The sequence below is a fragment of the Chlorocebus sabaeus genome, chromosome 11 (genome assembly GCF_047675955.1).
Source record: "Chlorocebus sabaeus isolate Y175 chromosome 11, mChlSab1.0.hap1, whole genome shotgun sequence".
Lineage (NCBI taxonomy): Eukaryota > Metazoa > Chordata > Mammalia > Primates > Cercopithecidae > Chlorocebus > Chlorocebus sabaeus.
Genome location: NC_132914.1, coordinates 12,973,514 through 13,000,178, shown reverse-complemented (window position 1 = coordinate 13,000,178; position 26,665 = coordinate 12,973,514). Strand labels below are relative to the sequence as shown.

General features: G+C 39.9%; 1 protein-coding gene and 1 non-coding gene across 4 annotated transcripts in view; one reads left to right on the top strand and one right to left on the bottom strand.

Annotated features, from left to right (window-relative positions):
- The window catches only part of LRP6 (LDL receptor related protein 6), a 154,795-nt gene that overhangs the window by 37,526 nt on the left and 90,604 nt on the right, over positions 1-26,665 (top strand). The gene's annotated exons all lie outside the window — the stretch shown is intronic.
- On the bottom strand, positions 3,949-4,050 carry LOC119621320 (U6 spliceosomal RNA). The gene has a single exon (XR_005237871.1). It is a non-coding gene; the product is annotated as a U6 spliceosomal RNA (small nuclear RNA).

Here is a 26,665-nt window from a genome sequence, read left to right as displayed (position 1 = left end):
AGGCTGGTCTCGAACTCCTGAAGATCTGTCCACCTTGGCTTCCCAAAGTGCTGGGATTATAGGCATGAGCCACCGCGCCCGGCCATGCACTGCTTTTTACTTTCTTGTTCATTTTTGATCTCAGGAGATTTTCCCTACTTTCTTGATAAGTTCTACATTTAAAGAGGTGTTTGTGTATTTTATTTTGTGTATATGTATAAATCAGATAAAAAGATTCACCATTAGTTCTATTTGTTTCGTAAAAGAAGTATTTTCTGGTTGTCTTTTTACCAAATTACCGGAATAGAAACTCTAACTTACATGTTTTAAAATATTGTCTATTAAAAAAGGATGAGTTTGTGTCCTTTGTAGGGATATGGATGCAGCTGGAAACCATCATTCTTAGCAAACTATCACAAGAACAGAAAACCAAACACCGCATGTTCTCACTCATAGGCGGGAACTGAACAATGAGATCACTTGGACTCGGGAAGGGGAACATCACACACCGGGGCCTATCATGGGGAGGGGGGAGGGGGGAGGGATTGCATTGGGAGTTATACCTGATGTAAATGACGAGTTGATGGGTACAGCACACCAACATGGCACAAGTATACATATGTAGCAAACCTGCACGTTGTGCACATGTACCCTACAACTTAAAGTTTAATAATAATGAATTAAAAAAAATAAAATAAAATATTGTCTATTATTTCATGTACCATGTGCATGATAGTTGAGAATTAGTCATATGTATATTAATGACTTATTTTAATTATGGGTAGGATTATATAAGTAACTTCAAGGATCATGACATGATTTATGACCTAGTATAGATCTGGGTCACTTAGTTTTTATAGCTCAAGTCTCAGTGTCTTAATTAGTCACCTTTGTATGTAATTACATCTTGTAAAAGGTGATATTTTATCCCTTTAGTCTAGATTTATTGAAACTGAACATTTCTGAACATTTTCATTATGGGAAACTGGATTCAAATTGAGTATACATTTCAAATTAGGGCGTGTGAATATTTTGGAAGATTTGTTGTTTTATCCTTACCTAATCAAATAAATTAAATGCTTTGGATTATGATAAAAATGTATAAAGTAAATTTGTAAAAATGGCTTGTGTGTCTAATCTTATTATCATTTTGAGATATTTTTATTTTCCTGGCATAAGAAATTGTGACATCTTGAAAACTTAATATATGTTTACTTGCTTTACTTCTCTCCCAGTTAAAATGAAGCCCATCTTCTACCTTTCACTCCATTTAAAAATTATTTTCCAGAAAGCATTACAAATGAGTATCAGACCAGACACAACAATAAAATTACATTTATGTGGACACTAATAAACAGCATATAACAGCCTGGTCCTGGTTTTCATGATTTTTGGATGAATAGCAGATGTGTATACTATTGCAAAGTGGAGCTGTGACCACATATATTTATTTAATTATTCAGTATCAAGTACATATGTTCATTCTCTCTTAATTCAAAGCCAAAATAAAGCTAATTGAGGCCAAAATAAATTAGAGGCCAAATAGATTACATAACCAGAGTTAATAAAGATTATTGCTGAAGTGAGATTTCTTCTATATAAGCCTATAGCCTAGCTTTTGAGAAGCCAAGGGAGATATTTATCACATGCTTTCTGTTTCCCAAAGCGTACTAAAATTGACTTGAAAATATGTTGCTGATAAAAGCCCCTGCAGAATATATTACACAACTAGTTGAATTAAGCAACTTCATTGTTAAGTGCTTTTATATATCTACAGGTTTCTAAGGTAGATTCTAAGGTTGATTAAATAAAACCAAAACTGCTCTTTAATATGTGCACACCAATTTTTATTTTTTGAAATAGTCTAAAATAAAATGAAGTAGTCAAGGCATGTACCTCACAGTTTAATTTTTTTTTTTTTTTGAGACGGAGTCTCCCTCTGTGGCCCAAGCTGGAGTGCAGTGGCCAGATCTCAGCTCACTGCAAGCTCCGCCTCCCGGGTTCACGCCATTCTCCTGCCTCAGCCTCCCGAGTAGCTGGGACTACAGATGCCGGCCACCTCGCCTAGCTAGTTTTTTTGTATTTTTTAGTAGAGACGGGGTTTCACCGTGTTAGCCAGGATGGTCTCGATCTCCTGACCTCGTGATCCGCCTGTCTCGGCCTCCCAAAGTGCTGGGATTACATACAGGCTTGAACCACCGCACCCGGCCTCTTTATTTATTTATTTTTTTTTGAGACGGAATTTCACTTCTGTTGCTCAGGCTGGAGTGCAATGGCACAATCTCAGCTCACAGCAACTTCTGCCTCGCGGGTTCAAGCGATTCTCCTGCTTTAGCCTCCCACGTAGCTGGGATTATAGGCATGCGCCACCAGGCCGGGCTAATTTTGTGTTTTTAGTAGAGACGGGGATTCTCCATATTGGTCAGGCTGGTCTCGAACTCCCGACCTCAGATGATCCGCCTACCTCGGCCTCCCACAGTGCTGGGATTACAGGTGTGAACCACTGTGCCGGGCCGATGTTTTTCATTTTAATAGAAAATGTTTGTGTCATATCCTAGCAGATCTTGAGAATGTTTTTTCCCCTCAGGACTTTTCCTGCATCACATCCCTGCACCGTGTCCTCTGAGCAGGCCTCAGTAGCTGCCGCTCCTCTTGAGTCGGCTTCAGTGCTGCATCCTTGAATGCAATGAATGCCTCTTTCCTGGCTCGCTGGGGCCTGTTGTCATTTTTCTGCTTTCCTTAGAGCAGTGGTGCCCAAACTTTTTGGCACCAGGGACCGGTTTTGTGGAAGACAGTTCTTCCACAGGAACTGGGCAGTAGCGGGCTGGGTGGGATGGTTTCCGGATGAAACTGTGCCACCTCAGATCAGGCATTAGATTCACATATGGAGGTGTGCAACCTAGATCCGTTGCATGCGCAGTTGACCATAAGGTTCGCACTCCTGAGACTCTAATGCTGCCACTGATCTGACAGGAGGCAGAGCTCAGGCAGTAATGCTCGCTTGCCTGCTGCTCACCTCCTGCTGTGCGGCCAGTTCCTAGCAGGCCACTGACTGCTACTGGTCCACAGCCTGCGGCTTGAGGACCCCTGCCCTAGAGAAGGGCACAGTCTCATAAAGCAGATCCTGAGACTAAAGACTCACTCTGCTGCTGGGTCACTGCATAAACTGAAGACACCTACTTGTTACCTTTTAGGCATAGCATTTATCTCTTCCTGTTAGGTCTCTTCTCTCTTCTCTCCCTTGATAGAGCCTTGCTCTGTCACCTAGGCTGCTGTACAGTGGCGTGATCTCGGCTCACTGCAACCTCCGCCTCCCAGGTTCAAGCGATTCTTGTGTCTCCAGCCTCCCCACAGGCACGCATCACCACACCCGGCTAATTTTTGTATTTTTAGTAGAGACAGGGGTTTCACCATGTTGACCAGTCTGGTCCTGAACTCCTGACCTCAGGTGATCCCCCTGCCTTGGCCTCCCAAATGGCTTCAATTACAGGTGTGAGCCACTGTACCTGGCCAGGCTCTCTTTCTTAATCCTTACCTTGGATACTTGATTTAGCTACTCTTGGGGAAATGTGCCAAATGAGGATTTGGTACCCATCTTATTGACCACTGAATACTAAAAATGAGTGCCAAGCTTTACAGAACTGCAAACTGAAGCAGAAAGGGCTCTCCCCTCTTGCCTTTTTTTTTTGTTGGTTTTTTTGTTTGTTTTTAAATAAAAGACCATTTTTTAGAACAGTTTTGGGCTTACAACAAAATTGGCTGGAACAAAATACTCGTAATTTCTCACTGTATTGTTGCCATCATTCATTTCACTTATATGTAAGCTAAAATCATTGACTGCATTGTTGCTGTTACTATTTTGAACAAACTGTTACCTGTTAGCTCAACTAAGAATAAGGCCAGGTGAGGTGACTCATACCTGTAATCCCAGCATTTTGGGAGGCCAAGGTGGGTGGATCACCTGAGGTCAGGAGTTTCTAGACTATAAATTTGCATGTCATCCTTGCGCAGGGGCCATGCTGATCTTCTCTGAATTGTTCCAGTGTTAGTATGTGTACTGCTGAATTGAACGCAGTTCTTAGATACTCTGTTCCCTTTTTTTCAGTCTTTTTAAAAAATTTGCTTTTCAGCTTTGGAAGTTTCTATGAACATTCTCAAACTCAGATTCCTCAGCCACGTACAGTATACTAATGAACCCATCAAAGGCATTCTTCATTTATGTTATAGTGTTTTTGATCTCCAGCATTTCTCTTTTGATTTTTCCCCTAGCTTACATTATCAGTCTATTCTTCCATGTTGTCTGTTTTTTCCCATTAGCACCCTTAGCATATTAATCATAGTTGTTTTAAATTCTTGTCTGTTTATTGCAATATTCTTGCCATATTTGAATCTGGTTATGATACTTGCTCTGTCTCTTCAAACTGCTTTTTTATCTTTTAGTATGCCTTGTAATTTTTTGTTGAAAGCCAGATATGATATATCAGATAAAAGGAATTGTGATATATAGGCCTTTTGTAATGTGATGGTAAGCTGTAGTTCAATGACTATATCTCAGTTGTTTAGTGAGCCGTTGCCCTGGGCTGTGAGCTTCACAAGTGCTTCTCAGTTCTTTTCATCCCCTTAGGTGGGACAGAATGGTTAGAGGAGGCTGGTGTTAAGTATTTCTCTTCTTCTGTGTAGACAGAAAGAGGGAGGTCGAGCTGGATATTTTCCTTCCCCCAGGTTGGTTAGGCTGTAGTAAGATGGATTTTCTTGAGGGCAGACCTTACCAGAACTATAGCTTTATAAGAACTCTCCTTGCACAGGCAGCAGTGGGTATTTTTCTTGGATCTCTCTCTCTCTCTTTTTTTTTTTTTTTTTGAGACACGGTCTCACTCTGTCGCCTAGGCTGGAGTGCAATGGTATGATCTTGGCTCAGTGCAACCTCCGACTCCCGGGTTCAAGTGATTCTCCTGCTTCTGCCTCCTGAGTAACTGAGATTACAGGTGTCCTCCACCATGCCCAGCTAATTTTTGTATTTGTAATAGAGAGAGGGGTTTCACTATGTTGGACCGGCTAGTCTCAAACTCCTGACCTCAAGTGATCCACCTGCCTCGGCCTCTCAAAGTGCTGGGATTACAGGACTGAGCCACCGCACTGGCTCAGATCTTACCATGAGAACCCGGGAGGGCTCCTGGAGGTAAAACTGAAAAAAGTGTCCCTAGAGTTTTTAACTTTCAGATTTGTCCATACCAAGCCTCCAGCAAGTCATCAGTTGCAATTTAGGTTTTCCTACTCGGGTGCTGGCTCCAATAGAGAGGTTTTTGTCCATGGATTTCTGCTTTGATAAATTATGATCCTTTGTATCACCTTGTCTGTCTATCCAATTGTGGGGGAGTGGTTTGCCCTGTGACCTTACCTCTCTGATGGATCTAAGAAGAGTTGTTGATCTTTGTTGTTGTCGTTCAGCTTTTTACTCACTATTAGGATAGAGTATTACTCACATTAGGATAGAGTAACAATTTTCAAGCTTCTCCCCCCACCAGATGGAGTCTTGCTTTGTTGCCCAGGCTGGAGTGTAGTGGCGTGATTTTGGCTCACTGCATCCTCCCATCCTCCACCCACTGGGTTCAAGCGAATCGCCTGCCTCAGCCTCCCAAGTAGCTGGAATTACAGGTGCCTGCCACCACAACTGGCTAATTTTTGTATTTTTAGTAGAGATGGGGGTTTCACCATGTTGGTCAGGCTGGTCTAGAACTCCTGACCTCAGGTGATCCGCCTGCCTGGGCCTCCTAAAGTGCTGGGATTACAGGTGTGAGCCACCGCCCCTGGCCATTCAGAGGTTTTATTTTGGATTCAGGCAGGCATCCAGGGAATAAATATGTTCTTACCTTATTTATATCCTTGGTCTTAGTCTAGTTCCCTGTGTGTTGGTGTTGCGCTACTGATACTGTTATTTATTATGAGAGACAATGTACCTACAGTAAGCTGATACTGTTCAGTGGACTGGACTGATTTAGTTTAAAAATCCTTGTAGTGAGACTGAGCTGGGCAAGTGAACCCATATCATATCAGTTTATATATAGGAGGTTTGAAGTGGATGTGAAAGCAGTATAATGAATTCATAACTGTTTTCAGGCTTTCATTAATTTATTTTTGATAGACACGTAAGTGATAGAGAACTTGGTTGTAAAATAAGGATATGAAATCTGTTTTTTATATAAATAACTCTGACATTTTTCTTTTGAAGCCTAATCATGAGCAGACAACTGTTAGTAATCTGAAAGTGAAGTTTTCTGAAATGAGTCTCCTAGAGATTGTGGAGAAAAAAAGGTGGCATGTGCATGGAGATAAGCCTGCAAGCATGTAGACTCTGCACTCTGTTTAGTAGAATTGAAGATGACGGTGGAAATAGGTATGTTTGTTTGAAGAATGGTGGTAAAATCGTTTGTAAGATGTTATATATGTAGAAGATGAGAAATATAGGAAAAAAGCATACTACACAGTTGTCAAAACCCATAGGACTTTATAGCAGAAAGCGTGGACCTTAATGAATACAAATTTTAAAATACCATATTTTTAGGAGGCTGGGGGATTCCAGGATGGAATGCAGATTGAGACAGAAGAATCTAATTGTATTAGAGGTGTATGAAACAACCTCCTTGAAGTGGGTGATGGGAAAAAACTGTTGATCTAATTTATTTTGGAAATGCGTAGTGCCTGTTATACTAAAGGCAAAAAGCACTGCACATATTCATACTTGTAGTGTACGTTAGTTGATAATATTGCTTCATATAAAGGTATAGTTAACAATTCTGATACCTCTGGTAATGTATGCTAGAGTTAAACAGTTAAGTAAAGTGGATGGTGGATTGTGGGAGTCAGATTTCTCACTGTTGGAATGGAAAGTTACAAGCCAGGAGAAGGGGGCTAGAATGATCCATGTGGTAAAGGATTAGAATTGGAGACATCAGTGTTTAGTCCATGTGTAGCTTAATACATACAGTGTATACTTTAAATAAGATTAGTTGATTAACCTTAAAACAATGAAAAATAATCTCAGCTTTGGAATTTATACACATTAAAAATTAAGATAGGAGTAGTAGAGAACTAGAATTAATATTTTTAGCATTTGATTTAAAAAATACTGTAGGATTTTGTAGGACTGGGAGAGGGTCCTAGGCCCGTACCTGTGTATTACCAGTCATATTGTTGAATGACCCTCAAGATGAAAGATTGTATTGATATAAACAAGTGCAGATTCCTTCATCATACAGTAGTGGTTGTATTTTACAGTATTTGTAATCTTATATAAATTATTGTTTGAATACGTGTGGCATGGCTGTACCTTAGCCATCATTCCCAAGGGGAAACACAGCAACAGGGTTTCAGTGTAGCTAATACCTGTACCTAATTTTCTGTTAAATACTTCGTTTGTGGCAAGACTTGTAGGATGTTCATTTCCCAGTCATTCTGGGAGGCTCAGATAAATGACCATCACATGCATCTAAATGGTTTGGGGAAATTCAGGTCTTAGGTCCTCCTTTTTTTCTGATGAAATGAAGAACTTGAGTGAAATAATTAGGGAGGTGTTTCTTAAAATCCTTGGAGCATCTTTATAATTGTTATTATTCTTAACTAATGGTCTGTGTGGAGGTTACCACATAGTCTGGGAGGATGATTTAAAATATTTTATTTTGGTGTTGGACTGTGTCATCTATAATTTTGGCTTCAGAGAATAGATAAAATATGATTGAGATTTAATTGGTGGTTTTTCTGAATTGATCTAGGAGTGATTTGCTAAATGCTTTATATACTTATCCTAGAAATATTCGTTAGTGTTGTTTTTAGGATTGTATATGTAACTTTTGTTACTATACATTTACTATGTATTTTCTGATGTTACAAAGACTAAGGAAAGATAATATTTTGGTTTTATTCTCTCATTACAGTGCAGATTCTGATTTAGTAGATCTAGGATGGCGCTTGATTGGTTCATGGACCACACTTTTGTCATAAGTATGTATACATAGGAAAAAACATAGCATATATAGGGTTTGGTACTATCTGCAGTTTCAGGCTTCCACTGGGGGGTCTTGGAATGTTTCCCCTGCAAGAATGAAATCTTTCTTTTATATATAGAGGGTTATCGCTATAAATATATAAAACTGGGTGCCAAAAGCTTGAAAGGTTATAGAGGAAATTTGAAAATCTACTTTTATTCTCACAGATGTGTGTATTTTTACTTAGTAAAATTTACTGCTTAGTAAAATTTAAGCAGTACTTGTGAACTTTTCAAATCCCCCTTCTCAATTTGTAGAGCTTTTGAAGGAAATGTGGAAAGCCATTGTGTGAGAAGGAATTTTATTTGTTGCTTTGTTCCCTTATATGGTCTTGTACAGCATAAGGGCTGAGTACCAACTGGGGCTTAATGATTAGCTAATATTTAGGGTCAGTGGTTAATGAGTTAAATACATTAACACCACCTGTGCAAGAATAAATGCTATGGATAACAGGTGCTTGAGAACATCACGTTCCTCTTCACTGGTTCTAAGCCCTGTCTGAGTGCATTAGAATTCCTTGGGGAGCTGTTTATACTGATTCCTGAGTTTGAGCCCAGACCAATTTAATCAGAATCTCTGATGAAATAACCTACATAATAGATATTTTAAAATAAGTTTCTTAGATCGTTCTCAAGTGCTGCCAGGGTTGAAATTTTTTGCTGTAGGTATTTCATGATGTTGCTGATGCTGTTGATGCTGTTATTTTTGTGTGTGTGTGTCAGGGAAGAGGGGGAGGTGCACAGTCTAAGAAACATACTAAAGCAACAATTCTGGTTTCTTAATATTCAAGAACTGGTTATCTTGCGATCATTATGTATTGATGATTATTGGGTTTTGAAGTTATGAAGGCTTGGGTAAAGCAAACTGTTCAATTGGGTTTTCTCTTACGCTTCATTGTTCATGGTGATATAAGTACCAAAGTTTAATGTTAAGTTGACTTTTGCATCTGTAATAAATTGTTCCTTTTATATCAATTTGCATCAAGATGTTGTTTTAAATGTGTGTACAGAAAGAAGGGTCAGGATGTGATTTAGCTGACAGTTTTCTGCTAACCAGTCTCATGAATATTGACACTGGTTCTCAAGGAGAGAGGGGTCATAATAGATTGTGGGAAGAACTGAGACTTTGCAGACGTGCCATTTGTAGAAGGTAGGGACTTCTAACATATGAAACTGTCAGAGCAAGGGTTGAAGTTACTTTATCTAAACTTTAAAGTGATGCTTTGGGATGCCGTTGTGATCTAAGAATATGTGTTAGGCTGAGCATGGTGGCTCATGCCTGTAATCCCAGCACTTCGGGAGACTGAGATGGGTGGATCACTTTAGCTCAGGAGTTTGAGACTAGCCTGGGCAGCATGGTGAAACCCTGTGTCTACTAAAAATAGAAAAAATTAACCGGGTGTGGTGGCGCACTCCTGTGTTCCTCCCATTTACTCAGGAGGCTGAGGTGGGAGGATTGCTTGAGCCCAGGAGGTGGAGGTTGCAGCGAGCTCAGATTGTACCACTGCATTCCAGCCTGGGTGACAGAGCGAGACTCTGTCTCAAAATAAATAAATAAATAAATAAATAAATAAATAAATAAATAAAACTAAGAAAAATACATGTCAGTGTTCATAGTCTTAAATAATAGAAACCCCTCTAGTTTAATCATAAATGACTTTGTGATTAAGGAGGATATTGGGCTACTCATAGAATTTCCTAAAGGGTAGAAGAACCAGTCTTGTGCAGGAACAGTGCTACGTACTATACTGCAGAGCTGGTCCAATGAAGGCATCACTGTTAGGTTACGTGTTCACTCTGTTTGTACTTTCTCTGACATAAGGTGACAGATACTCCTAAAACTGTTGTCATTGTTCTCTTTTAAAATTGGATGAAGGAATAATTTTTTTTTTTTTGAGACAGGGTCTCGCTCTGTTGCCCAGGCTGGAATGTAGTGGCATGATCTCAGCTCACTGCAACCTCTGCCTCCCGGGTTCAAGTGATCCTCCTGCCTCAGCCTCCCTAGTAGCTGGGACTGCAGGCGTGCACCACCATACCTGGTTAATTGTTGTATTTTTAGTAGAGACGGGGTTTTACCATGTTGACTAGGCTGGTCTCGAACTCCTGACCTCAGTTGATCTGCCTGCCTCGGCCTCCCAAAGTGCTGGGATTACAGGCGTGAACCACCGTGCCCAGCTGGAAGAATTAATTAATTCAAACTAGAGTAAATTAGCTGTTGCTATTGCCTTCAACCTTGCCAGAATGGATTGCTTATGGGGCTGGCTTCTGTCACTGCTTCCTCTTTGACCTCTACATCCTCCTCCTTTAGTTGCTTCAATTTTTCAAAGTTGGGGTTGGTTGGTTTGACTGGAAAAGCTCAGGACTTACACGTAACCCTGTCCTAGTTGGGAGAGAGATGCGGAAAACAAATACCTGGTTTTCAGTTTCTTTAGTTTTCGGACAAGGTTCTGCCTTATAAAGTGAAGAATTCTCCAAACATAGGAAAGTGGATTCGATAAAGCTGGGTAGCCCCCTCCGGTGCCATATATCCATGAAAGAACATTTGTGAATGAATGAAAGGGAATGGTTACAGGATTTGTGGATATCTTTGCTGTGATTTGAATCTTGTTTGTATTTTTTTTCCCTTTCTATTGTTGAAAAATGAATGAGATGCAATGGTAGATACAAAAGCAGGAGACAGTTGGCCGGGCGGGGTGGCTCACGCCTCTAATCCCAGCACTTTGGGAGGCTGAGGCAGGTGGATCACGAGGTCAGGAGACCAATACCATCCTGGCCAACATGGGAAACCTTGTCTCTACTAAAAATACAAAAATTATCCGGACGTGGTGGCGGGTACCTATAGTCCCAGCTACTCGGGAGGCTGAGGTAGGAGAATCGTTTGAACCCGGGAGGTGGAGGTTGCAGTGAGCCGAGATGGTGTCACTGCACTGCAGCCTGGGCAACAGAGTGAGACTGTCTCAAAAAACAAACAAACAGAAAACAAAAAGGGGTGGACAGTTAAGAGTATTTTTGTAAGAGTAAATTTGTAACTGAAGTGGGCCCTACAAGTAATCTGTTGTTTATTTTATTTTTTTGTTTTGTTTTGTTTTTTGTTTTATTTGAGATGGAGCCTTGTTCTGTTGCTCAGGCGGGAGTGCAGTGATGCGATCTCCACCTCCCAGGTTCAAGCAGTTCTCCTGCCTCAGCCTCTTGAGTAGCTGGGATTACAGGTGCCTGCCCACTACGACTGGCTAATTTTTGTCTTTTTAGTAGAGACGGGGTTTCACCATGTTGATCAGGCTGGTCTCGAACTCCTGACCTCGTGACCTGCCTGCCTCAGCCTCCCAAAGTGCTGGGATTACGGGCATGAGCCACCGCGCCTGGCCTCCTTTATTTTATTAAAAAATTAAGGAAATACTTCAAATGTATCAATATCTGGCTGCTGCTTTCCAGATTACAAAATCAAAGCCCATCTCTTCTAAGTGACTTGCCTGAAACTAGAAAATAGCAGATCCGTGATAAATCAGGTATTTCCTTTAATTATTTTTACTCTGTCTTTACTCACACTTAAAACTTAGTTGGGAGAGAGGAATACATATATGAAACAATCACAAGACAACCCTAAGAAAGCACATAAGTAAAAGAGAGTGATGAGATCCAGTTGCTGCATGAATTAATAAAGAATTGAAAGTGAATTGATTAGGGAACCTTTCTTTATAGTAATGACTTTGAAACGACCTATAAGCTCTGGAATGAGAAAAGGGAAAGGCATTTCAAAGGAAGAAAAAGTACCTTTATTACCTTTATTGAGGTAATAAAGAAGTTATGTATGGAGGCCAGTAATGGATTAGAGAATAGGACTCGTATGTTGTGGTCGTGTGCTTTTGGGGTTGATCATTTGGTCGTGGTCCTTAAATATCTGGTTTAGAGTTTGAATTTGTCTCCTCTGGAGTTCCTATAGCTTAAAAAAATTTAGATATAATTCACATGCCGTAAAATTCATTTTTTTTGGATATATATAATTCAGTGATTTATAAATATAGTCATGAAGTGGTACAGCCCTCACCACTATCTTAATTTCAGAGTATTTTCATCACCCCATAATTAAACTCTGACTAAACCCACTAACAGTCTCTCCTCATTTGTCCCCTTCTCCTAGCTCTTGGCAACCATGAATCTACTTCCTATCATTATAGATTTGCCTGTTTTGGACAATTCATATACGTGGAATCATTCAGTATGTAGCCATTTGTGCCTGGTTTCAAGGTTCTTTCATGTTGTAGCATGTGCCAGTACTTCATTCCTTTTGATGGCTGAATTCTGTATAGAAGTACCACCTTTTGTTTGTTCATTCATCAGTTGATGGACACTTTGTTTACATGTTTTGGCTATTATGAATGATTTTGCTATGAACATTTGTATACAGGTTTTTGTGTAGACAGATGTTTTTAATTTTCATGAGTATCTACAAGTGGAATTGCTAGGTCATATGGTAACTCTGTTTAAGTTTCTTTTTATGAACTACCAAATTGTGGGGGTTTTTTGAGATGGAGTTTTGCTCTTGTGGCCCAGGCTGGAGTGCAATGGCGCGATCTCGGCTCACTGCAACCTCCGCCACCCAGGTTTAAGCAATTCTCCTGCCTCAGCCTCCTCAGTAGCTGGGATTACAGGTGCCCACCACCACTCCCGGCTAATTTTTGTATTTTTAGTAGAGATGGGGTTTCAACATGTTGGCCAGGCTGGTCTGGAACTTCTGACCTCAGGTGATCCACCCGCCTCGGCCTTCCAAAGGGCTGGGATTACAGGCATGAGCAACCGCACCCAGCCCCACATTGTCTTTTAAACTTGCTCTACCATTTTTGTATTTCCACCAGCAGTGTATGAGGGTTTCGGTTTCTCTGTTTCCTTCATTATTTGTTATTCTTTGTCTCTTTCTGGTTTTTTGTTTTTGTTTTTAAAGAGATGGGGGTACTGCTCTGTCACCTGGGCTAGAGTACAGTGGCATGGTCATAGCTTATTGCACCTGGGCTCAAGTGATCCTCCCTTCTCAGCCTTCTTAGTAACTGGGATTACAGGTGTGAGCCTCTGCACCTGGCTCTCTCCTTTTTAAAAAAGTTATAACCATCCTAGTGGGTGTATAGAAATATCTTATTGAGGTTTTGATTTACATTTCCTTACTGACTGATGTTGAACATGTTCTGTGCTTTGACCACTTGTAAATCTTGATTTGTGAAATACCTATCCTTACCCATTTTAAAATTGTATTATTATTATTATTGAGAGAGGTCTTGGTCTGTTCCCCAGCCTGGAATGCAGTGGCATGATCGTGGCTCGTTGCAGCCTCAACTCCCTGGGCTCAAGCAGTTCTCCCATTTTAGCCTCCTGAGTAGCTGGGACCATAGGTAGGTGACACCACACCAGGCAAATTTTTAAATTTTTTTGGTAAAGAGGGGGGTTCTCGCTATGCTGCCCAGGCTGGTCTTGAACTCCTGGACTCAAGTGATCCTCCCACTTTGGCCTCCCCAGTTGCTGGGACTACAGATGTGAACCACTGTGCCTGGTAAGTCCTTTTATTATTGAGTTCTAAGAGCTCTTTATATATCTGGAAACCAGACCCTTCTCCGACATATGATTTGCAAATACTGATTTCCTGTTCTGTGGGTTGCCTTTTAACTTTCTTTGTGGTATCCTTTGACGCACATATATAATGGAGTTTTGGGATGAAGTCTGATCTGTTTTTTTCTTTTGTTGTTTACAGTTTTAGTGTTATATCTGTGAAACCATTCTTTTAATTCTGGATCACGAGTATTTACTCATTGTCTTCTAAGAGTTTTATGGTCTTAGCATTTACAATCAGGTCTTTATCTTTTTGAGTTAATTTCTGTATGTCCTGTAGAGGTCCAGCTTCGTTGTTTTGCATGTGGATATCCAGCTATCCCAGCACCATTTGTTGAACAGACTGTTTTTCCCCACTGAATTGTCTTCATTGAAAGTCAGTCGACCATAAATATAAGGGTTTGTTTTTGGACTTTCATTTCTTTTTCATTTATCTAGATGTCTGTCCTTATACTAGTATCACACTGTCTTGATTACTGTGGCTTTGTAATATGTTTAGCAATAGGGAAATCTGAGTCCCTATAACTTTTAAAGCTAAAAGTATCTTGTAAAGCAGTGGTCTCTTACCTTTTTGGCATTAGGGGACTAGTTTTGTGGAAGACAGTGTTTCCACGGATTGGGGTGGAGGGATGGTTTTGGTATGACTTAAGCACATTACCTTTATTGTGTACCTTATTTCTATTATTATTACATTGTGATGTGTAATGAAATAATTATATAACTCACCATAATGTAGAATCAGTAGGAGCCCTGAGTTTTTTTCCTGCAACTAGATGGTCTCATCTAGGGGTGATGGGAAACAGTGACAGATCATCAGGCCTTAGATTCTTATAAGGAGTATGCAACCCAGATCCCTTGCAATACACAATAAGATTTGTGTTCCTATGAGAATCTAATACCTCCACTGATCTGACAGGAGGTGGAGCTCAGGCGGTAATATGAACGATAGGGAGCTGCTGTAAATACAGATGAAGCTTTGCTCACTTGCCTGCTGCTCACCTCCTACTGTGTGACCTGGTTCCTAAAAGGCCATGAACTGGTAGTGGTCTCTGGCCTGGAGGTTGGGGACCCTAGTCATAAAGGATTTGTGTTTACATGATACTGTATTTTATGAAAGGCAGTCTGGTAGCAATAGGCGGGATACTAGAGCCATGAGAAACGAGGAACCTAAAGCAGAGAAACAAATTAGAAAGGCTCTTATATGTCATGCTAAAAAGTTTGGGGTTCATGCTGAAAAGTAAGGAAATTACATAACCCTAGATTGTGGGGGGCGGGGGATGTGGTGGTAATACAATCATTAATTTCAGAGTATTATGAAAAAGGGCCTTAAGGGTAGGGGATGGAAAGTCTGGAAAGAGGCTATTTGGATTATCCATTAGTTTTATTGGGGCTTGAGAAAACCATCTTTAACAAGGCTTTTTTTTTTTTTTTTTTTTTTTTTTAAATTTTAAGTACAGAGAGAAGATCACATCCAAGAAAACCCTGTAACAAAATACCAGAATTTGTGAACAACCGTCATTCTACCTAACTTGGTTGCAGAAACTAAAAATCCTGAGTCATTCTAGCCCCCCAACTTCCTCACTCCTCACATTCAATCAGTTACTAATTCTTGTTTATTCTGCCTTCTAAGTAGCTCTTGGATTTGTCTTCTCTTCTCAAATACTATTCACGTTGTATTCAGGCCCTCATATTTAAAACTTCAATTTCAAATCATTATAAAACAATGTTGCATTATGGCCATTGTGGGTAACAAAGTCACTTTGAAATGTGCTGGAAGATCCAGGACATTCGGAAATCTAATAGGTTTTGGCTAATGATAGAGTAGTCTGCAAATCTTTCTCTCTTCTCCCTGTGTGTGTGTGTCTGTGGGTGGATTTAATAAAGACAGAAGAAAGTGAAGTGAAAGTCTGTTTCAGCGAATAGGAGTAGAGGAGAGGTGTAGAAGACCATAACCGCTTTGAAGATTTTGAAAAAGATGAAGCAATTAGGCAGTTATATTAGTCTGTCACACAAATAGATTCTTTTTTTTTTTTTTGAGACAGAGTTTCACTCTCATCACCTAGGCTAGAGTGCAGTGGCCAGATCTTGGCTCCCTGCAACCTCTGCCTTCTGGGTTCAAGGGATTCTCCTGCCTCAACTTCCCAAGTAGCTGGAATTACAGGTGCTCACCACCATGCCTGGCTAATTTTTGTATTTTTAGTAGAGACAGGGTTTCACCATGTTAGCCAGGTTGGTCTCGAACTCCTAATCTCAGGTGATCCGCCCCCCCCCACCCCGCCTCTCAAAGTGTTGGGATTACAGGCATGAGCCACCACACCTGGCCACAGATAGATTCTTAAAAGAAAACTCTGATCTTTAATACCTGAAAACACTACTGAAATCTTAAATCTTAGTCATTGACCAGGGGCGGTGGCTCACGCCTGTAATCCCAGCACTTTGGGAGTCCGAGGCAGGTGGATCACCTGAGGTCAGAAGTTTGAGACCAGCCTGGCCAACATGGTGAAACCCTGTTTCTACTAAAAATACAACAAATTAGCTGGGCGTGGTGGCAGGTGCCTGTAATTCCAGCTACTTGGGAGCCTGAGGCGGGAGGATTGCTTGAACTCCGGAGGCAGGGGTTGCAGTGAGCTGAGATCGCACTATTGCACTCCAGCTTGGGCAATAAGAGTGAAACTCCGCCTCAAGAAAAAAAATAATAAAAGAAAATCTTAGCCTTACTGATTAAGACCTTTAGTAATAGTAAACAACAGTACTGTTTTTATCAGACTATTTTTATTACCTTTTTTTTTTTTTTCATTTCTGCACAGTTTGCTATCCCCTCAAATCTCAGGGGTCAGTGGGAGAGCCTGTGATATTTATTTCCCTGTGATGTCCCTCCCTTCTCAAACTTGCGCTTATTAGGAAGTGTTTGTAAAAACGTTAACTTTATGTTTATTTGTAAGGATGTCAGAAACTGCAAATAAAAATGAGTTACCAAAACCTCAGGGGTTTGGTCTAGGTCATGCTACTCACTGCAGAGAAAGCCAGTGACTGAGACAAGTATTGCCAAGGAAGAAGGCTTAAACTGGGTGCCGCAACCAAGAAGATGAGCGCTCAGTCTCAAATCCATCTCCCTGAGTGACTAAAATGAAGGGTTCACATAGCAGGGAAGAAATGTAAAAGAAACAGGAACTAAGGCGGGCCAAGGAAGCAATCATGATTAATGAGTTGTCTAGCATCTTATTGTCTGTCTGGATGTGGGGATCTGGTGAGTTTCGGTTCTTTGATACTTTGAGAGACCTAAAGGTCATTTCCTGAGGAAGGAACTCAGATAAATATAAGATTCAAGCTTTAAGACCAGAAGGGTCAACTTCTATGTTTATCCAAAAAACTATCTAGGGAACTAATGGGTTGGTTTCAAATGGAGAAAACTCATTCCATATTCCCCCAACCAGGAAAACTATTTTTTCTATGCTTGCTTACAGAAATAGGCTCTGATAGTTCAAGGAAAAAAAGTTTTCACATGAGTTAGAAATTTCAAATAAACGCAACCAAAAGATTAGCCTTAGCATATTTTACAAATCAGATCATGAATTTTAAGCTTTTGTCTTTTAAGAATTAAGCTTATGTATTTATTTTGCAGGAATGTGTTTTTGATGATTAAAGACTTCAGATTCTTACTATATAACATAGTTGATTTATGAGATATCTGAAGAATGGGTTTTTAGTAAGCTGAGTGGGCCTTTGAATGGCACATTGTATTCACCTGTTACGAAAAGGAAGCTTATCTTTACTGTATAAGGGCGTGTTAGGTTTAACATAAAGGAAGTATTTGTATCCAGTGCTTGCAAATATTAACTGAGATGTTTTGTTAAAGAATAAAGGAAAATTTCCTTTTTTTTGAGTAAATGCTATTTTGTCCTAAATTTTCTCTTGTAATATACCTGCATCCAATATTCTTTTACTTATGATATATTTTTGAAAATGTATTTTGAGAGTGGGGTGCTACTTAGCTTCTTGATTATTGTTATAAAATAGTAAGTAGTGTGTCCAGAATTGGTGGGTTCTTAGTCTCACTGACTTCAAGAATGAAGCCTCGGACCCTCGCGGTGAGTGTTACAGTTCTTAAAAATGTGTGTCCGCAGTTTCTTCTGGTGGGTTCATGGTCTCGCTGGCTTCAGGAGTGAAGCTGCAGACCTTCACAGTGTTACAGCTCATAAAGGCAGCGTGGACCCAAAGAGTGAGCGACAGGCTTTATTGCAAATAGCGAAGGAACAGAGCTTCCACAGTGTGGAAGGCAACCCCAGTGGGTTGCTGCTGGCTGGCTGGCTGGGGCTGCCTGGTATTATTCCCTTATCTGACCCCACCCACATCCTGCTGATTGGTCCATTTTATGGAGAGCTGATTGGGCCACTCTACAGAGAGCTGATTAGTCCATTTTGACAGAGTGCTGATTGGTTCATTTTGACAGAGTGCTGATTGGTGCATTTACAATCCTCTAGCTAGACATAAAAGTTCTTTAAGGCCCCACTAGGTTAGCTAGATACAGAGTACTGATTGGTGTATTTACAAATCCTGAGCTAGGCACAGTGCTGATTGGTGTATTTACAAATCCTGAGTTAGACACAGAGTGCTGATTGGTGTGTTTATAATCCCTTAGCTAGACATAAAGGTTCTCCAAGTCCGGAGTAGACTCAGGAGCCCAGCTGGCTTCACCTAGTGGAGCTTGCGCTGGGGCCGTGGGTGGAGCTGCCTGCCAGTCCTGCGCAATGCACCGGTACTCCTCAGGCCCTGGGCTGTTGATGGAACCCAGCACCGTGGAGGGTGCTCGTCTGGGAGGCTCCGGCCCCGTGGGAACCCACCACGGGGAGCCGGGGGGAGCTGGTTTGGGCATGGCGGGCTGCAGGGCTGTGAGCCCTGCCCCGCAGGGAGTCAGCTGAGGCCCGGTGAGAATTCGAGGTGCATGCAGGTGGGCAGTGCTGGGGGACCCTGCACAACCTCCGCAGCTGCTGGCCCGGGTGCTAAGACCCTAGCTGTCCTGGGCCGGCGGTGGCGGCGGCTGGCCTCTCCAAGTGCAGGGCCGCCAAGCCTGAGCCCCCTGGAACTCGCGCTGGCTAGTGAACACCACGAAGCCTGGATTCCCGCCCGCGCCTCTCCCTCCACACCTCCCCGCAAGTGGAGGGAGCTGGCTCCGGCTTCAGGCAGCCCAGAGAGGGGCTCCCACAATGCAGTGGCAGGCTGAAGGGCTCCTCAAGCGCCACCAGAGTGGGCGTGGAGGCCGAGGAGGCGCCGAGAGCGAGGGCTGCAAGCACACAGTCACCTCTCATCAGCAGGGAGTTTAGATTACTAAATGACCCCATGGGGGTGTGTAATGATAAAAGTCTAAGAGAAGATAAATGTGAAGAACTGTCCTGCAAACAGATCAGAGCAGAAGGGTCAAAGCCAGTAGGAAAGATATTTTTATTTTATATGAAGTATCTTATTTTAATTCTTACATCCACTAGTGAAGTATTCATTGTGCAGATGAAAATTAAAACTATGGTCACATGATTATCCAAGATTGGTATTAATAGAGCTAATATTAAATCTGTGAGACATTATTGGTATAAAAAAATAGATGTTAAACCAATAGATTAGGAAAATCTGTACGTTACAATTTATAATGTGATAAAAGGAGTGGGAATCAAGAGGGAAGGGACTTCATACTAGAAGAATTTACCCTTAGGAAAGAAAAAATCAGTTTATATCAGTATCTCATTTCATACTTCAGATGCATTTTAGACGGATAAAAATTTTTAAGTGAAAACTTAAACATCAAATGAAAACGTGAATGTTTAATCTTTGAAGAGAGAAGGGCTTTTTAAGCATGAAAGCAATGGAAGAGATTGCAAAGAAAAATATTGAGTCAACTAAATTTTGATTCAAGCAAAAAAAGACAAAAATATTTTTAACAGATATATTAATAATAGACATAAAAAGTGCATACAAATTAATAAGAAAAATGCTGAATCCCCAATAGCTATACTGAAAAAAATAGTAAATGTTTTTCCTACTTTGTCTCTACAAGGATTTAAGATGTTTTAGGAAGATAGAAAAAAAGATGCAAAATAAATATGTTAATTTTATAAAATAAAATTTTAAAAATGAGATGTGAATATAAGAGTTATAAATGTAAGATGAGACCAGGAGTGAAAATTCGTATACCAAAATATATGCCATTAATTCCATTATACTTCCGCACACATTTGAAATTAAGCCAAATTCTTTAGGGAAGAAAATATCAGGTATGAGTTAATGTCCTTTAGATAAAAGCTGTTCACTGAAAAAAATCTTCACTGCAGGTGATGAAACCATTTTCTTCCCAAGAGTCCTCTAAAGAAGCTGCTATATGATATAATGAAAAATATATTCAACAGCATCTTTATAATATCCACAGTGACACATTTCTTTAGCATTTGTCCCTGCAGCATCCAGGCAAAGTGCAATTCAGTTAAAGCAGGTGAGGTGAGCTGGATAAGTTCTAATTCTCAAGATCAAGAATTCTCAAGGTCAAGGACAAAATTTTCCTCAGAAACTAATTTTGATGTATTTATTAGAAAGGTAGTTGAAGTTCTCATAAAGCATGACTGAAATAAAATTTACCTAAAAAAAATAAAATTCTCTGTATGAGACCATTTAATGAAAAAGTGAAGCATATATAGCTTCCAGATTTGAGTGACAGGATATTGTAATATACCTTCTGAGACAAACTAGTTGCAAAATATATGAAGAGACTGATTATATAGAATCATAAATCAGTAAAACTTTGTTAAGTGTTGCTGTGGACATCTGTATGGTGGGGACACAAAGGAGAGAGTATTCACTTTTACTTGGTGGGGAGGCGCTATTTTAGGGTGCTGCTTGTTAGCTGAGCAGTTGTTGGCTAGAGGGACAAGGTGTGGAAGTGGGTAATAATTTTTAGTCAGTAGAAATATGTGCCAGGCTCTCCTCATGCTTTTGCACATTCAAAGAAAAGCAAGCAGCTCGTAACTGGAGCATAGCAGAATAATAATGGTAATCAGTAAAATGAAATTTTACCTGTATTTTTCAAGGATATGGCCTTGGTAATAAGACAGATACAAGATGTCCCACGAGCAGGTGAGTACAGACCATTATTAAGTATTTGAGTGCTGACTGTGTACTTGGCATTATGCTAGATTGTTTTAGGATAGGGGATGCAACAAAAAATAAAACAAGGTTCTTGTTCTCAAGGACCTGGAATCTAGAGTGGTGGAAAACATGTGGATACACAGTCCTAATACTGTATTTGAAATGTACGGAGATGTAGTTTGTACCTGGAGCATAGTATCAGAACAACGTGCAGGAGCACGGAGGAGAGAGTGTGCTTGAAGAGGGGCATTCCTGACAGTTAATATTTCATTTTTATTAAACTTAGAGGCACTCAAAATGTGTCACCTTTAATTCTTTGGAAAGAGGAAAGACGTATAACAGCAATTTTGAAAAATTACTAGAGTTAGCATTTTCTTTGATGATCATTGGGAATTAAGTTGATATAATCTGTTGCCCACTTTCAGGTTATAATCTTTAACTTCTAGTAATGGTTTACCAATATTATTTATGAATTAAATATATTCTTTGCATTATGTCCACTATTTAAAATTAATCGACTAGACTGGGTGCTTAAGGCTGTTCATGAGGTTCTTATTTTCTCCGGGGCAACTAGTTTATACATTCAGAATTTCATGGTGATGCATACTGTCACAAGCAAGTAATTAAGTAGAATTATTATCTCTATTGAGGGACAGGTGAAAACATGGGATAACATAGCCATCCCTACTCTGGATACAGAAGGAAAAACAGTGAGGTTAGGATGCTTTAGTTCATCCATATTTGAACTCATCATCTTACCATCCCAAACCATGTGTATCTGGAATTCCATTCCAGACTCTCTTTTTTTTGAGATGGAGTGTTGGTCTATTGTCCAGACTGGAGTGCAGTGGCATGATCTTGGCTCACTGCAACCTCCACCTCCCAGGTTCAAGTGATTCTCCTGCCTCAGCCTCTCAAGTAGCTGGGATTACAGGTGCCTGCCACCATGCCCAACTAATTTTTGTATTTTTAGTCAAGATGGGGTTTGGGGTTTCAGCATGTTGGCCAGGCTGGTCTCAAACTGCTGAACTCATTATCCGCCCATCTCGGCCTCCCAAAGTGCCGGGATTACAGGTGTGAGCCACTGCACCTGGCCCAGACTCTCTTATCTGTTTACTCTATGTTCTCTGTGAAAACAACCACAGAAACCAACCTGCTAACATGAATGCTTTCACTATCCTCTTTTATTAATTTCTACTTATTTTAAAAATATGATACCAACACATGATCAAGTAGACGGGAAGTGTAGAAGTATGTCCGATTTCTTCACAATTCTTTTTTTCTTTTCACTTCTATTAGGAAGCAGAAATCCGTAAATTCTTCAAACTCCTCTTCACTTAAAGCCTAATCTAACCAGAGTAAGATGGGAACATGGGGTCAGAAATCAAGTTCAGGTATTAGTAACTGGAAGGGTGTGAATTTTACACGACACTTTTCTTTTTCACATTAAAATCAGAACTATTTTCATTGGCTGCATTTTCAATTTGATTAATGATGTATGTGATTTTTGAAGTTTCCCCCAAAATAAATTTGATGGCAACAAAATGTTTTTGAGGACCTGTGGCTTTTTATAGGTCCTTTCAGAGTTACTTACATATGTCACATTAATGTTCTTAGAATTAGCACGGCTCAACACTGTTGGATTGACTTAGTTTCATGTGCAACTCCTAATTGTGATTTATTTTGCCCTGTTACTATAGACCAACTTCTTTGACTGTTACTATCCTTTTTACTTTATTTACCTTTTCTGACCAACTTTCACTTATTTTTACACTGATTTTTCTGTTATTCTATTGACTGGTGGTCTGGATACAGAAGGAAAAACAGTGAGGTGAGGATACTTCAATTCATCCTTATTTGAACTCATCATCTTGCTATCCCAAATCACATCTAATTCCATGTTATGTTGAATGAGACCAATACACACGCATTCACATTTGCAAATCTTGGGAGCCATCATAGTATGCTCTCTCATTCTTCTTTCATGTTGATCCAGTCCTCAACTTTTGTTGCCTTCATTAGTTCTTATTTGGAATATTTCAGTTTTCTGGCTTTTTCTAGTTTCTTCTTCCTCTAGCCAGTCCCTCAATGTTATTGTCACTGGAGTCCAAGTTTCTTAGTATAGTGAAATAATACACGTAGGATTTCTTTCATTGCCAGCGTACCTCACAGTGTGCAGCTCTATTGATCTTCTTGCTGTTTATTGAATATATCATGACTTCATATGCTATGTCCTCTTCCTGGAACACTTATTTCCTATTTTGGCAACTGCCTAAGTAAAATACTTTCTCTGGTATGTTTTATTGACAACTCTTACATTCACTGACTTGATTGAGTGTCACTTCTCTATACTCTCAGAGCCTCCTGTTTATACCTTCCTCAATATACTTGCCACTCCTTGTCTACATTGCAAATTTTGTAAGGGCAATAGTTTTGCTTTGCTTATTTTCATATTCCCTATATCAGGCATGGTGCTTAGCTCCTAATAGGTGCTCACCACTTTAATAGGTGTTCAAAACCTTAAGAAAATTGAATAATATCTTGGTAACTTAGAAAATACTTTTTAAAAAATTTTCTGTGTCCTAATCACTTTCTTGGTTACATTTGTAATGAGCTTTTTAACTTAAAAGTTAATCAAATAATGAAAATGTTTAATATTTATAGATGAAATTTGTTCCTTTATATTTTAAATATTTGCGCAAATGAAGGCACATCTGTAATCTGTTTTAAAATGCTAAATTATCAAGTTCTCATCTGACAAATGCCTTCGTTTCACTTATTGTAGTTGGAATCTTTATCTGGGTCTTATCCTTGAAAAAACATGACGATTTATTTTTTAGGGTTGAATAATGAAGGAATTATCCATTAGCTTTGGTACATAGTAGCATGCAAATACTTTTATTCATTACTAAAATCTTGTTAGGCTGACTCACTCATTTGTAACATTTTATTTCACTATAAATTAGACACCGAGTTACAAAGTTAAATGCTTAGATTAGTTACAGTTAGGAAACCTACCTAAATTATATTATACAAAAAAGACAATAGTTCTTATTGCATTTTCCATCTTTATAGTGTGCAAATTGCTTCTGGTCATCCCAGCCTGCGATGGCAACATTTCAAACTTCATATCACGTAATCTCAAGTATATGCATTTTGCACACACAATGCAGAGCATAGGTTAGTAGATACTGCAGTGAAAATAACTTCTTTTCTACACTTGTTTGTTTAAAGATACTGGTAGTTTTCATTTTATGTATTAATAGAAGACGAGAGGGGGGCTAATGAATTGTGCTGTGGACTTGTTTTTAACTGTATTACTCTATCAAGATGGAAATACCAGTTGATTTGTGCGTTAAAGATATCCTGAGGAGAAATCTAGTTCATGTAATAGACATATGCACACAAAACCATTTCACTGTTTCTGGCTGTTGCTATGCTTAGGTTATTAACCTTTTATACTTCCTTTCTTTTCTTGTAGCATTTCATGTGTCTTACCCATTTCAGTATGCATTGAATTGGGGGTGAGAGGAGAAATTGAAAATGGAAAGCACAAGGTCTGGATTCATCTTTATTTAAAAAAAAAATACGTGCAATGTGCCAGTCATTGTGATGTGGTATGACACCTAGTCTTTACCTTTGAGTTCTTTGTAATTGATCTACAAACTCTGATTAAGTCCTATAGTAAAACAAAACATGCCAAGAGCTCATAAGAGGGAATAACTTTGCCTTAGTAAGCTGGGAAATGTTTCTAAGAAAAGTTACCTTTGAATTAACTTTTAAAAATAGTCCATGTTTCTTATTCATATTTTAAGCAACTTTACTGAGTTAGAATTTACATGGAAAAAAATCATATATTTTTTGTTGACTGTTTAATGGACTTTGATAAATATACCTAAGACAAACATTCATCCCTCCACTTCAGAAGGTGCCTTAAGCCCCTTTACAGTCAATCCCTTACTCCCCAGTAACTGTGAATCTGGTTTTTATCACCATAGATTAGTTTTTGTGATTTTACATCTATAGCTTCATATAATGGGATCACATAGTAGGTACTCTTTTATGTGTGGTTTCTTTTGTTCAGCATAATTTTAAAAAGTCATCCTTGTCATTGACAAGTAGTTCTTTTATGTTGCTGAATAGTATTCCATTGTATGAATATATTATAGTTAATATGTATTGTGGATTCTGACCCCTCCCTGGGCTTGTTGCCATTGTTGTGTGTGTTTGTTTAATGACTTCCCTGGATTAATTCTGTTGTCTGTTTTCCTTTTAAAATATTTCTTACGCCTGGCTTTCTAGGGATTGCCTCTGTGTCACTCTTATCTTAGTGGTCATTTAAAGGTTGTTCCTAAACGCCAGCAAGTTAGTGTTCCCCCATTTTCCTGTGGACCTGTTTATGGTTTGGAGAATGTCTTAAAATTTTAGGCAATTTCAAATTTGACCCATATTCAATCAGAAACTAGCTTGCAAATATTCTTTCTGGTGTAGTCTTATACATGCACACAGCCTTCCTGACTACCAAGAATGAATATCCACTTAAGGCTCTTATTGGCAGTCTTTTTCCTAGGATCTTCCTGTTAGATTTCTGGCTAGTTTGCTATTTTGTTGCTTGCCCCCACCAGAGTCACTTATCGCTTAGATAATGGTCCTCCTGATGCCTGCCACTGAAAACATTATTATTATTATTATTATTATTCTTTTGACAGAATGTCATTCTGTCGCTGGAGTTATGTGGTGCGATCTTGACTCACTGCATCCTCCGCCTCCCAGGTTCAAGCGATTCTCCTGCCTCAGCCTCCCGAGTAGCTGGGACGACAGGTGCACACCACCATGCCCAGCTAATTTTTGTATTTTTAATAGAGACAGGGTTTCACCATGTTGGCCAGGACAGTCTTGACCTCTTGACCTCGCGATCTGCCTGCGTCGGCCTCCCAAAGTGCAGGGATTACAGGCATGAGCCACTGCACCCAGCCCACTCTTGCTTTTAATAACATTCCTGGGTACAGATTTTTCCATGCCTTGTTCCAAATAAGGTCAGTCCCATCTTGCCTGGGAAGGTAGCTACCACTCTTTATGGCCTGCCATGTTTGCCCACAGTAGAATGTTTATGCCACAAACCTGGCAGTATAGATGGGGATAGGAGTAGCCCCTAGCTAAAATACCACAGTTCTTAGTGAGATGCAGTGTATTTTTCTTGAATAAATGCTTCTCATTTTGTTGTATGACCTTTGATCAGTTTTTGGAGGCTTTGGTGGTTAGTTTTGACAATCTTGTCTTTTCTTCATTGCTTCGGGGAGAGAATTTGCTCAACTCACAGAGCCTATTTGGAAGACCTGGCCTTAGGATTCTTTTAGTTTTCCTCTAGTTTTTCCCCAAACCGCAGACATTTTTTTCTCCCTCCTGAAAACACAAACCAGTCATTTCACCTCCAATTTTATTTTATTATGATTTTTTCATTTTAAAAATTAGAGACAGCATCTTGCTGTGTTGCCCAGGCTGTTCTTGAACTCCTGGACTCAGACAGTTCTCCTGCCTTGGCCTCCCAAAGTGCTAGGATTTACAGCATGAGTCACCGTACCTGGCCATCACCTTTAATTTTAAAAGTCTCGAAGTGCCTTCGTGTTGTTCTCAGAATAAAAATGAAAAATTCTTTTTTTTTTTTTTTTTTTTCTGAGATGGAGTCTCGCTCTGTCACCCAGGCTGGAATGCAGTGGCGCAATCTCCACATCACGGGTTCACGTCATTCTTCTGCCTCAGCCTCCCCAGTAGCTGGGACTACAGGTGCCCGCCACCTCGTCTGGCTAATTTTTTTGTATTTTTAATAGAGACGGGGTTTCACCATGTTAGCCAGGATGGTCTTGATCTCCTGACCTCGTGGTCTGCCCGCCTTGGCCTTCCAAAGTGCTAGGATTACAGGTG